The sequence below is a fragment of the Eretmochelys imbricata genome, chromosome 18 (assembly GCF_965152235.1).
Source record: "Eretmochelys imbricata isolate rEreImb1 chromosome 18, rEreImb1.hap1, whole genome shotgun sequence".
NCBI classification, from domain to species: domain Eukaryota; kingdom Metazoa; phylum Chordata; order Testudines; family Cheloniidae; genus Eretmochelys; species Eretmochelys imbricata.
The window spans coordinates 2,506,697-2,518,407 of NC_135589.1; the positions used below are offsets into that span (position 1 = coordinate 2,506,697).

The 11,711-nt window shown below is 48.9% G+C and overlaps 1 pseudogene; it reads left to right on the forward strand.

Moving 5' to 3' along the window:
• The first annotated feature begins 8,573 nt into the window (after nucleotides 1-8,573).
• Nucleotides 8,574-10,454, forward strand: LOC144277041 (small ribosomal subunit protein uS5-like; annotated as a pseudogene).
• Nucleotides 10,455-11,711: the final 1,257 nt, after the last annotated feature.

The window sequence follows — 11,711 nt, forward strand, 5'->3', positions numbered from 1 at the left end:
AGGCTGAGGTGGTGGGAAAGGGGATTCTGGTCAGGTTAGAGCTGGAAGGAGACAAAAGTAGGCAGTCAGGCTTGGGGCAGTCCCAACCCCTCATACCCCAGCTGGGGCACTGACCCCTCTTACTGGCCCACAGCTGATGAGATGCTGCAGCCATGGGGAACTCTGGGGCCACATTCTCTGCTGCATACAGCATCAGGAGCCAGGTACGGCCTATCTCTGGATGCAGGTAAGAACAGACTTAGGGCTGCTCTAAACTGTGCCAGCTGGCTGCAGTCCCCAAGGAACCAGCCTGTTCCAGGCAGTCTCTTTCCCTGCCCCTTCCTTCCCTCAACACATCCCCAGCCCCCTGACGCACACACGGGGCTGCTGTAAGGAAGGTGCAGGTAGGAGCTGATTCTGCTGGCTCTTTGCTGGCTAGGGACCCGAGGATCTCAAAGCACTTTGCAAAGAGGAATGAATCCAGTCTCACCAGCTCTCTGGGGTGTGCTGTGAGGATAATTTTCCCCTTTAAACAGAGGGGAAAACTAAGGCACATCGATTCCAAGGCTAGAGGGACCACTGTGACCACCTAGTCTGACATCCTGCACAGCACCGGCCAGAGACCTGCCCCACAATTATTCCTAGAGCAGAGCTTTGAGAAAACAGCCAGTCGTAATTTAAAAATAACCAGTGATGGAGAATCTACCACAATCCTTGCTATATTGGTCCAATGGTTAATTACTCTCATTGTTAAAATTGTACCTTTTTTCTATTCTGAATTTGTCCTGCTTTAACTCCCAGCCATTGGGTTGTGTTAGACCTTCCTCTGCTAGACTGAAGAGCCCGTTATTAAGTATTTGTTCCCCATGTAGATACTTATAGATTATGATCAATTTAACCTTAACCTTCTCTTTGTTAAGCTAAATAGATTGAGCTCCTTGAGTCTACCACGATAAGGCAGGTTTTCTAATACTTCAGTTATTCTTGTGGCTCTTCTCTGAATACCCTCCAATGTATCAGTGTCCTTCTTGAATTGTGGGCACTAGAAGTGGACACAGGATTCCAGCAGACCGTACCAGTGCCAAATAGAGAGATCTGCTCCTATTAGAGATTTCCCGGTTTATGCAACCCAGGATCACACTGGGAGCTAATGTTCAGCTGATTATCCACCTCCCCCTCTCCAAGCTTTTTCAGAGTCATAGCTTCCCAGGATAGAGTCCCCCATCTTGTAAGTATGGTCTACATTCATTGTTCCGAGTTGAATACATTTACATTTAGCCATATTAAAATGCATGTTGTTTCCTTGCACTCAATTTACCAAGGGATCCAGGCTGCTCCGAATCAGTGACCTGTCCTCTTCATTATTTACCACTCAACCAATTTTTGTGTCATCTTCAAACTTTATCAGTGATGATTTTACCTTTTCTTCTAAGTCATTGATAAAAATGTGAAATAGCGCAGGGCCAAGAACCAATCCCTGAGGGACCCCACTGGAAACACACCCACTCAATGATGATTCCAGGTTACAGTTACATTTTGAGACCTGTCAGTTTTTAATCCATTTAATGTGTGCCATGTTAATTTGATATCATTCTTGTTTAATCAAAATGTTGTGCCGTACCAAGTCAAACACCTTACAGAAGTCTATTACTTCTACACAATGACCTTTATCAACCACACTCATCATCTCATCAAAAAAAGAGATCAAGTTAGCTTGACAGAATCTATTTTCCACAAACCCAGGTTAATTTGCATTAATTACATTATCCTCCTTTAATTCTTTATTAATTGAGTCCTGCATCGGCCACTCCATTATCCAGTCTGGGATTGATGTCAGGCTGACAATTTCTTGTTCATCCCATTTACCCTTTTTAAAAGTTGGCACAACATTAGCTTTCTTCCAGTTTTCTGGAACTTCCTCAGTGTTCCAAGACTTATTGAAAAGCAACATTAACAGTCCAGCAAGCTCCTCTGCCAGCTCTTTTAAAACTTTTGGATGCAAGCTATCTGGACCTGGTGATTTAAAAATGTCTAACTTGAGTAGCTTCTGTTTAACATCCTCCAGAGATACTAGTGGAATAGAAAGAGTGCTATCATCACCATATGTTGAGACTATGTCATCTGTTTTTCCCCAAATACAGAACAGAAACATTTATGAACACTTCTGCCTTTTCTGCATTATTATTGATAACTATACCATTTCCGTATAGCAATGGACCAATACCATTGTCAGGATCCTTTTTGTTCCTAATATATTTTAAAAACTCCTTCTTATTGTCCTTAACTCTGCAGGCCGTAGAATTCGCCTTGCGTCCCTTTGCTTCCCTTATCAATTTTCTACAGTCCTAACTTCTGATTTATATTCATTACTATCAATTTCCCCTTCATGGCATTTTTATATTTTTATTTTTATTTGTTGCAGCTGCCTTCACTTCTCCTCTACTCCAGGCTGTTTTTTTTAACCAGTATGGCCTTGATTGTGGCTTTTGGGGCATCTTGTAAGGTGTTCTTAAAAGATTCCCAGTTATCATTCACATTTTGTCGATTCAATTCTTATTCCTAGCTGAACTGGCTCATAGTTTTCAGCTTTGTGAAATTGGCCTTATTAAGGCACCAAGTATATATATTATTGGTCAGGTCTTTATTCTGCTTACATATTATGAATGTGACCAAGTCATGATGATTTATACTTAAGCTACCATTTATTTTTAGTTCCCAAGGGTTGCACAGCATATTAGCAGGAATAGAACTGTGCTGTCTTGTTACCCAGTCATGTGCCTTTACCACAATCCCATCCTTCTGTAAATGCTTGTGTAACCATGCTAACACAATCTGGCTCTTTGTCACCCTTTAAGTGGCTGCTTCATGAGGCTGCTACGGACTTTGACCAGCTTAGTTTGTCCCCTTAACTCAGGCAATAGAGGGTCACTCCTCTAGATGCAGAGAGGACTGGCGTTCAATCCCTGCAGGCAGCCCAGCCAGGAGTGCTGTTCCCAGTGGCTTTCGTGAAGGGACGCCTGTGGAAGTTTAGCTTGGCTGGCTGGAAGGCACTGCAGGTGCCTCCTGGTGGGAGTATCCTGGGCATAGGGTAGGTTCATTAGCAGTCCTGAGGTCCCAGCCCTGGGCCTTATGCTACTGTTGGCTACACCAGTGGAGGTTCAATTACCTGCAGAGGAGTTCCTGTGAAGGGACACGCACATAGCAGGGCCCAGAAGCCAGCCAGGCAGCACTCTCGCCCAGGCCTGCCCTGAATGAACCCGCCCTGGAGTCTGTGTTTCATCCGCCCGCTGGAAGGACATCTCTGACCCTGGCCTGACTTTTGTTTATGGAACCTGGCCTTGTGAGTCCTCTAACTCTGGCCTGGCAACTCCTGTCCCTGGTGGGCAGACCTCAGACTAGCTGCGACCGCCTACGCCCCAGTCCCTTACGCTGACTCTCATCTTAAGAGATTTCTGGACTGGAGAGTCACTTGGTATGAAATTGTGCATTGAGTCCTTCCCATCTCTGTCTATTTTATGTACACAAAGACAGATAGCACTCCGGCCTGTGTGCACCACACAAGCCATGTACTTAAATGTCCCTGCAGCCAGAAAGAATCTGGGTCCATATGATACCAAGGAGTGGGAGCATTGAGATCTCATGGTCAGGTTGCCAGGTCCACCCCTTTAAAATGTTTAAAGTGTTGCCCCTGATGTGCCCAGAGAGTAGTGAAGGGCGGGGGCTGGGCTACTGACATTTAGGGGGTTGATGCAGAGACTTCAGCCACGGCATCTCCAGCGTTGCCAACCCCAAGCATCCCGAAATCAGGAATCAGGCCCTCTAAAATCTGCAGATTGGTTTAACAATCATGAGATTTTTAAAAATAGTAGATCTGGGTTCTCTTTGCTTTCTGATTCTGGAGTCTTGAGGGTTCACATTTTCCAGCTTTTCTCCACAACCGTGAGGTCTAGATAGCCACCTTATAACCAGAAGGGAATCTGGGGGTATCACCTAATCCCAGGTGCTTGGGGTTCCAGCAAAGCACCAACTATCACGAGACTCCCAATACAATTGGGAAGGTTTGCACCATTGCCTTCCAGTGCCGAGAGATGAATCCAGCTGGAGCCCGTCCCTTAGAGATGAAATGACTGGCTGCTTTATACCCCTGCAGGATGATACTGGAGAATGGATCAGATTAAATAAAACTCCAGCTTCCTGGTAAACAGAGTTAAGTCACTTGCCAGCCCTGCTGTCAAGACAAGGGCTTATGAGCTGAACTGGGAGAACAAGCTGGGGCAACACAAGAGCCAGCCTGGGCCCGAATCCTGCATGTTTGTCCGAACACAAAGCACACTCCTTTGCTCCCCTCGGATTTCAGTGGGATCTGGCACCTCACTCCCCTAACCTCCTGGGGAAATCCCAGTGTCCGTCCACATGGTGTCTAGCTTACATGAGGGAAGCACCATAGGGACATAGCAGAGGAAGGGACGTCCTGAGTCACTGAGTCCAGTCCCCTGGTATCGCAGCAATCAAACATCATATAATCCCATTCATACATTTCTCAGGCTCCATTTTAAAGACAGCTAGGTTCTCTGCCCACCCTGCTCCTATTGGGCGGCTGTTCCAGAACCTAACTTCTCTGATCATTAGAGACCTACTAATGTCCAGCCTAGATTGATTCCTGGCTAGCTTATCCCCATTTGTTCTTGTGCCAACATTGTCCTTCAGCTTCAATAGCTCTTCACCTCCCTGGTGTTCACCCCTTGCTGTATTTGAAGTGAGCTGTAGCTCACGAAAGCTCATACTCAAATAAATTGGTTAGTATCTAAGGTGCCACAAGTCCTCCTTTTCTTTTTGCGAATACAGACTAACACGGCTGTTACTCTGAAACCTGTATTTATAGAGAGTAGAGAGCCCCACTCCAGCTGGGTTCTAAGAGGCTGACCAACCCCAGTTCTCCAGGCTCCAGATCAGCTTTCCATGCTGCCGATCTTCTCTGCCCTGTTTCAGTTTGAATTCATCTTTCTTGAACATGGGTGACCAGAATAGTATCTCGGGTTCCAGAGTAGGTCTGCCCAGTGCCACACAGAGAGGTAATATAACCTCCCTACGCCTCCTCCAGAGTTCCTTCTTTACACATCCATGAGTAGCTACAGCAAAGAAAGAAGAGCGAGACTCACAGGTGCTTGGACCCATGGCCTGACCTTGTGGTCTCTCTCCTGGCTAGGGTTGCCAACTTTCTACTTGCACAAAACTGAACACCCTTGCCCCGCCCCTGCCTGACCCCTTCTCCGCGGCCCCGCCCACACTTCATTCCATCCTCCCTCCCTCTGTGTCTCGTTCTCGCCCATCCTCACTCACTCGCTCATTTTCACCAGGCTAACAGGGTCCAGGGAGCGAGCACCAGCCGGACATACAGATGGTGCCCAGGGAGCTGGTATCAGCTGGGCAGACAGATGGTGCCAAGGGAGTGTGTACTAGCTGGGCAGACAGATGGTGCCTAGGGAGTGTGCGCCAGTCAGGCAGACAGAGGGTGCCAAGGGAGCGTGCGCCAGCCTGGAAGACAGATGGTGCCGAGGGAGTGTGTGCCAGCTGGGCAAAAAATCGGTGCTGAGGGAGCGTGGGCCAGCCAGGCAGACAGCCAGCCTGGTAGACAGATGGTGTCCAGGGAGCTTGCACCAGCAGGCAGACAGATGGTGCCCAGGGATTGTGTGCAAGCTGAGCAGAGTGTGCCAAGGGAGCATGCACCAGCTGGGCAGAGAAACAGTGCCAAGGGAGTGTGCGCCAGCCGGACGGATAGACGGTGCTCAAGGAGCGAGCACCAAGCTGACAGACAGGCATTGCCCAGGGAGCATGTGCAAGCCGGACAGACAGACGGTGCCCAGGGAGCGGGCAGCAGCTGGACAGACAGATGGTGTCGAGGGAGCATGCGCCAGCAGGCAGACAGACAGTGCCCAGGGAGCAGGAACCAGATGGACAGACAGAAGGTGCCCAGGGAGCAGGCGCCAGTCAAACAGACAGATGGTGCCCAGGGAGCGAGCACCAGTCAGACAGACAGACAGTGGCCAGGGAGCAGGCACCAGCTGGGCAGACAGTCAGTGGCCAGGGAGCGGGCACCAGCTGGGCAGACAGATGGTGCCCAGGCAGCAGGAGTTAGTCGGACAGACAGATGGTGCCCAGGGAGCGTGCTCCAGCCAGCCAGCCAGCCAGATGTCCCTCTCACTGTCATGAAAATCAGCTCCACTGTGGAGTCCAGAGTGAGCAGCAGGACCCTGCAGTGACTGTGATTCAGGGGCTAGGAGCCTCCCATCACTGCAATGGGCTAAGGCCATTTACTGCTCCCCCCGACCAGTGTCCCAGGCCGAGAGTCTGTCTGTGATTTCCCTGGGATCCGGGAGGTGGCCAGCTTGGGACTAAGCAGGTGCTGATGGCCAGGAACCCCCTTGGCATGTGGGAGTTTTCCCAGCTCTTGTTCATTCAGTAGCGAGTAACCACCAGGGGCCAACCCTGCAGCTTGCCCACCACTCCCCAGGCTGGGCTATTGACTCTGGTGTGGTGGCGGCAGGCTCAGGCCCCAGATCTACAGGTCCTTGTACTTTTCCCAGTGACATCTGTTTTCCTTCCCTTGTTCTCTGTGTCACTTGGCCAGGGAGCGGTGGGGACACCGGGCTCCATGCCACCCTGGGGAGCAGGGTCGTGACATTTGCTCGCTTGCCTTTTGACACTGATACCAGGCAGAAGCCCAGTTCATTGTGCAGATCTCGGTCTGCAGTGTCTTTACACTCTAGCCTCACCCAGGCCTTGGCTAGCAGGACTAGTGGCTGGTCCTCTGCCCCCATGCTGCAGGGCACAGCAGGGCACGGCCCAAACTGGCCGACTCCAGTCAAGCTTAGCCCCAAATGGGGCACCTGGGTCTCAAATATTTTGTTGATTTTGAAGAAAACAAAGAGCAGTTTTGCCACAGGAAATCCGTTTGGTGGGAATGGGGCTAGAGCAGCCTGTGGTTCAAGGCGGGCGGGGACTGGGCTTCCCGATTCCCCCTTGTTCACCAGCACGGATGGACGCATTTCCCACCATGGGGCGTTCCAGAGGGTGGACATGCTGTGCCAGATTTGCTGCTGGTTCCCCCTGCTCTGTGCGGGAAGTGCCCAGGCCTGGCACAGCATAATCCCCCCCAGCACTGGCACTGGTCTCCTGTGCATGGGAGGGGGTGGAGCCAGATTCTGCCCACTTCCCCCACTAGCACGAGGAGAGGATGTAGAGCCCTGAAGATGCTGCTCTCCCCCAGGAGTCTGGCAGTGAAAGGTCTAACATGATCCAACGGCTAGAAGCTGAACCTAGACAAATTCAGACCAGAAATAAGGTGTACATTGTTAACGGTCAGGCAGGGTAAGTATCCACTGGAACAATTGACCAGGGTCATGGTGGATTCTCCATCACTGGCCATTTTAAACTCAAAACTGACTGGTTTTCTAAAAGTTCTGCTCTAGGGATTATTTGGGGGCAGGTCTCTGGCCTATGCTAAACAGAGGTCAGACTACAGGATCATAACGGTCCCTTCTGGCCTTGGGAGGGATGAATAGCCAGGATCACCCTGTTTTTCCTTTTAGAAGCTGGGCATCACACCTGTCTTTGCCAGTCCACTGGGAGCTCTCCTATTCCCCAGAGCTTCTATAAGCCTAATAATACCTAGCTTTTATCATGTGTTTTTCATCAGGAGACCTCAAAGAGCTTTACACAGAAGGGCAGTATCATCATCATTATTTTATAAATGGGGAAACTGAGGCACGGGGTGGGGAAGTTACTTTTTCTAGGTCACGTAGCAGGCCAGTGGCAGAGCCAGGAGAATCCTGATCTCCTGAGTCCCAGTCCTGTGCTCTGATCACTATTCCACACTGATTCAAAACTCAATTCCTGGACATGTACATCACCCAGCCATGCTGATCCAGACCTGTTTAGTTCCAGGCCGTGTATTCTCTTCTCTGCTGTTTGTCAACCACGGCATTTACCACTTCCCCTCTCCTACTCCTCTCTCTGCTCACAGCTACCCCCCAAAGCCCTTCTTCTGCTTAGCCCTCGGGCAAGCCCTGTCTCCTTCTGCCCCCAGCACTGGCCTTGCAGCTCTTACTCAAGCAGAACTCCCTTGGACTCGGTCAGGGTTTGGCCTGAGGATACGTGGCAGCTCCAGTCACCTTCTTTTTCCAGTGGATGCTTCACTGACTCATGAGCCAGATTCCCAGCTGGAGTAAACTGGCACAGATCCAATAAGGGGCTATTGAAATCCATGAAGCTGCACAGATTTACGTAGGCTGAGGATCTGTCCTCATAGATCCTCCTTGGGTTGCCTCTTTCTCCTTTCTCATTACCAGTGCAGGCTTCTCTTCCTGCCCTCAGATCTCTGAGGCAGTCTCTCATGGAGCCTCATTAGCTGCTCCTTTTCCCTTCACTGAAGCAGACACCTTCTCCACTAGGCGACACAATCCCCAGGGCCCTGCTGAGCCTGGCTGAAATTGAAGCCAGTTTATTTATCCCACAGCCTGGCCCTGGCTCCCTCGAGTCTTTTATGGGCTTGAGCAGACAAATGTTGTTGTTTTTTTATGGGCAATCCTGCTGCGATGGGTACAGCAGTGGAAATGGACGTGGAGATGGAGTTTCTGGCAGGAGGGCTGGGGAAAGTGGGTTTTACTGCTCCAGGAACTGCTCTGCTGTTAGCAGACAAAGGCAGGTAGAGACCCATGAGCTCCCCTTTGATATACGGCATGGATGTAAATCTCTTCCTCCCTTGCAGACCTCACTCCACACCGTGCGCCTTTAAACTGCTCCACTGAGCACCAGAGCGTCATTCCTCTTAGGGCGGCAGGCGGCCTTTGGCCCCATCAGCTCAGCAGAGTGGAGGTCTCTGAATGACTGACAGGAAACTCTCCAGGCCCCACACCTCCACAGCATCCAAATGATGCCCAAGTGAGGGCTGCTCTGGCATCTCACTGGGAGTGGACACCTGTGGGCCAGGCTGAACTGAACCAAAAGGAGCAGATTGCAGCCACCCTCATTTTCAGACCAGAGTTATGGTCTGCTGAGATCCAAATGCCTCTGGGGCCTTCATGGGCAGATTATGGATGGGGCAAAATGCAAGCCTCGGACAGGCAGCCTTAGGCTACGTCTACACTACGCAGCTTTTAGTGCCAAGGCTGTGTCACTACAGCCGTGCCACTAAGCCACTGAAAGTTGCGCAGTGTAGCCGCTGCCTGTTGGCTCTCCGGCACCAAAAAACTTCCACCCCCAACAAGCTGCGTTTGTGTTGTCCTCAGAATTTTCTTTATAACAGAGTGATTAGCGGGTGATTAAGATAAGAAAGGGCTATTAGGAGGTTTCCTAAAATTAAATGATCTGTTCCTAGCTTGGTGAGCGGCAAAAAAGTAAGTAGCCTAAATGATAGAAAGTAATTGTAGATTTTTTTGCAATTGTTTCAATTGTTCTATTCAAGAGGTGGTAACAAGTTACTGCTATCTTTCTTTGAGAAGAGAACTGATATTTTAGACAAAGGAAATCCAGTCGATCTAATCTACCTGGATGTCAGGAAGGCGTTTGATACAGTTCCAAGTGAGAAATGATTAGTTAAACTGGAGAAGATGGGCATTAATAAGAGAACTGAAAGGTGGATAAGGAACTGGTTGAAGGGGAGACTGCAACAGGTCCTACTGAAAGGTGAACTGTCAGGCTGGAGGGAGGTTACTAGCGGAGTTCCTCAGGGATCAGTCTTGGGACCAATCTGATTAAACATTTTTTATTAATGACCTTGGCACAACAAGTGGGAGTGTCCTAATAAAATTTGCAGATGACACAAAGTGGGGAGGTATAGCCAATACAGAGGAGGACCGGAATATCATACAAGAAGATCTGGATGACCTTGTAAACTGGAGTAATGGAAATGGAATGATATTTAATAGTGCAAAGCTACTGGTGACTACAATGGTCATGTCGGCGTTGGTGTAAAATGCTCCAAGGAAGTTGCCACTGCTATTCGTGGGGCAATCGTCTTGGATAAACTGTCCATTGTACCAGTACGATGAGTCTACTGGGGTAACAAGATTGGCAAGCCTCATAGTGTACCTTGCAAGGTTACTGGTCGTTGTGGGTCTGTTCTGGTGCATCTGATCCCAGCACCCTATGGTACCCGAATTGTATCTGCCCCTGTTCCAAAGAAACTGCTGATGATGGCTGGAATTGATGACTGCTATATTTCAGCTAGGGGTTGTACTGCTGCTACACTGGACAACTTTGCTAAAGCCACCTTTGAAGCACTCTCCAAGACCTACAGTTATCTGACCCCTGACTTCTAGAAGGAGACTGTGTTCACCAAGTCTCCTTACCAGGAATTCACTGATCATCTGGCTAAGACCCACACCAGAGTCTCAGTGCAGAGAACCCAGGCAGCTGCTGTGGCAACTACTTAAATGTTTTTGTACAAAATAAAGTGATAAGTGAAACAAAAAAAAGTGCAAGGTCATGCATTTAGGGACTAACAACAGGGATTTTTGCTATATGCTAGGGACTTATCAGTTGGAAGTGTCAAAGAAGGAGAAAGACCTGGGCATATTGGCTGATCACAGCATGACTATGAGCCGTCAATGTCATGTGACCATGAAAAGGCTAACAGTCCTGGGGTGCATCAGGCGAGGTATTTCCAGTAGAGATAAGGAAGTGTTAGTACCTTTATACAAGGCACTGGAGAGACCTCATCTGGAGTATTGTGTGCAGTTCTGGTCTCCCATGTTTAAGAAAGATGAATTCAAACTGAACAGGTGCAGAGAAGGGCTACTAGGAAGATCCGAAGAATGGAAAACCTACCTTAGGAGAGGAGACTCAAAGAACTTGGCTTGTTTAGCCTAACCAAACAAAGGCTGAGGGGAGATATGATTGCACTCTATAAATACATCACAGGGATAAATATCAGGGAGGGAGAGGAGTTATTTAAGTTAAGCACCAATGTGGACTCCAGAACAAATGGATATAAACTGGCCATCAAAAAGTTTAGGCTTGAAAATAGGCGAAGGTTTCTAACCATCAGAAGAGTGAAGGCTGGAGCAGCCTCCCAGGAGGAGCAGTGGGTGCAAAAAATCTGACTGGCTTCAAAACTGAGCTTGATAAGTTTATGGAGGAGATGGTATGACAGGACTGCCTACAATGGTGTGTGGCATTATTGACTGCCTGTAGCATAAATCCACAATGGCTCGAGATGGGACATTAGATGGGGAGGGCTTTGAGTTACTACAGAGAATTCTTTCTCAGGTGTCTTCCTCATGGGTCTTGCCCACTTGCTCAGGGACTAACTGATCACGATATTTGGGGTCGGGAAGGAAATTTCCTTCAGGTCAAACTGGCAGAGACCCTGGGTTTTTGGTTTTGTTTTGTTTTGTTTTTTGCCTTCCTCTGCAGCATGGATCATGGGGCATGGGTCACTTGCAAATTTAAACTAGTGTAAATGGTGAATTCTCTGTAACTTGAAGTCCTTAAACCATGATTTGAGGATGTAAGTAACTCAGCCAGAGCTTAGGGATCTATTACAGGAGTGGGTGGGTGAGATTCTGTGACCTGCGAAGTGCAGGAAGTCAGACTAGATGATCATGATGATCACTTCTGACTTCAGTAAGTGTACCTGAGTAAGAATAGACATTACCATTTTAAACCTAACCAGTGTCCCATAAGTGACTTGCTGCAAGATGTCAGAACTTGTTAGTATTACAGCTGAGTGG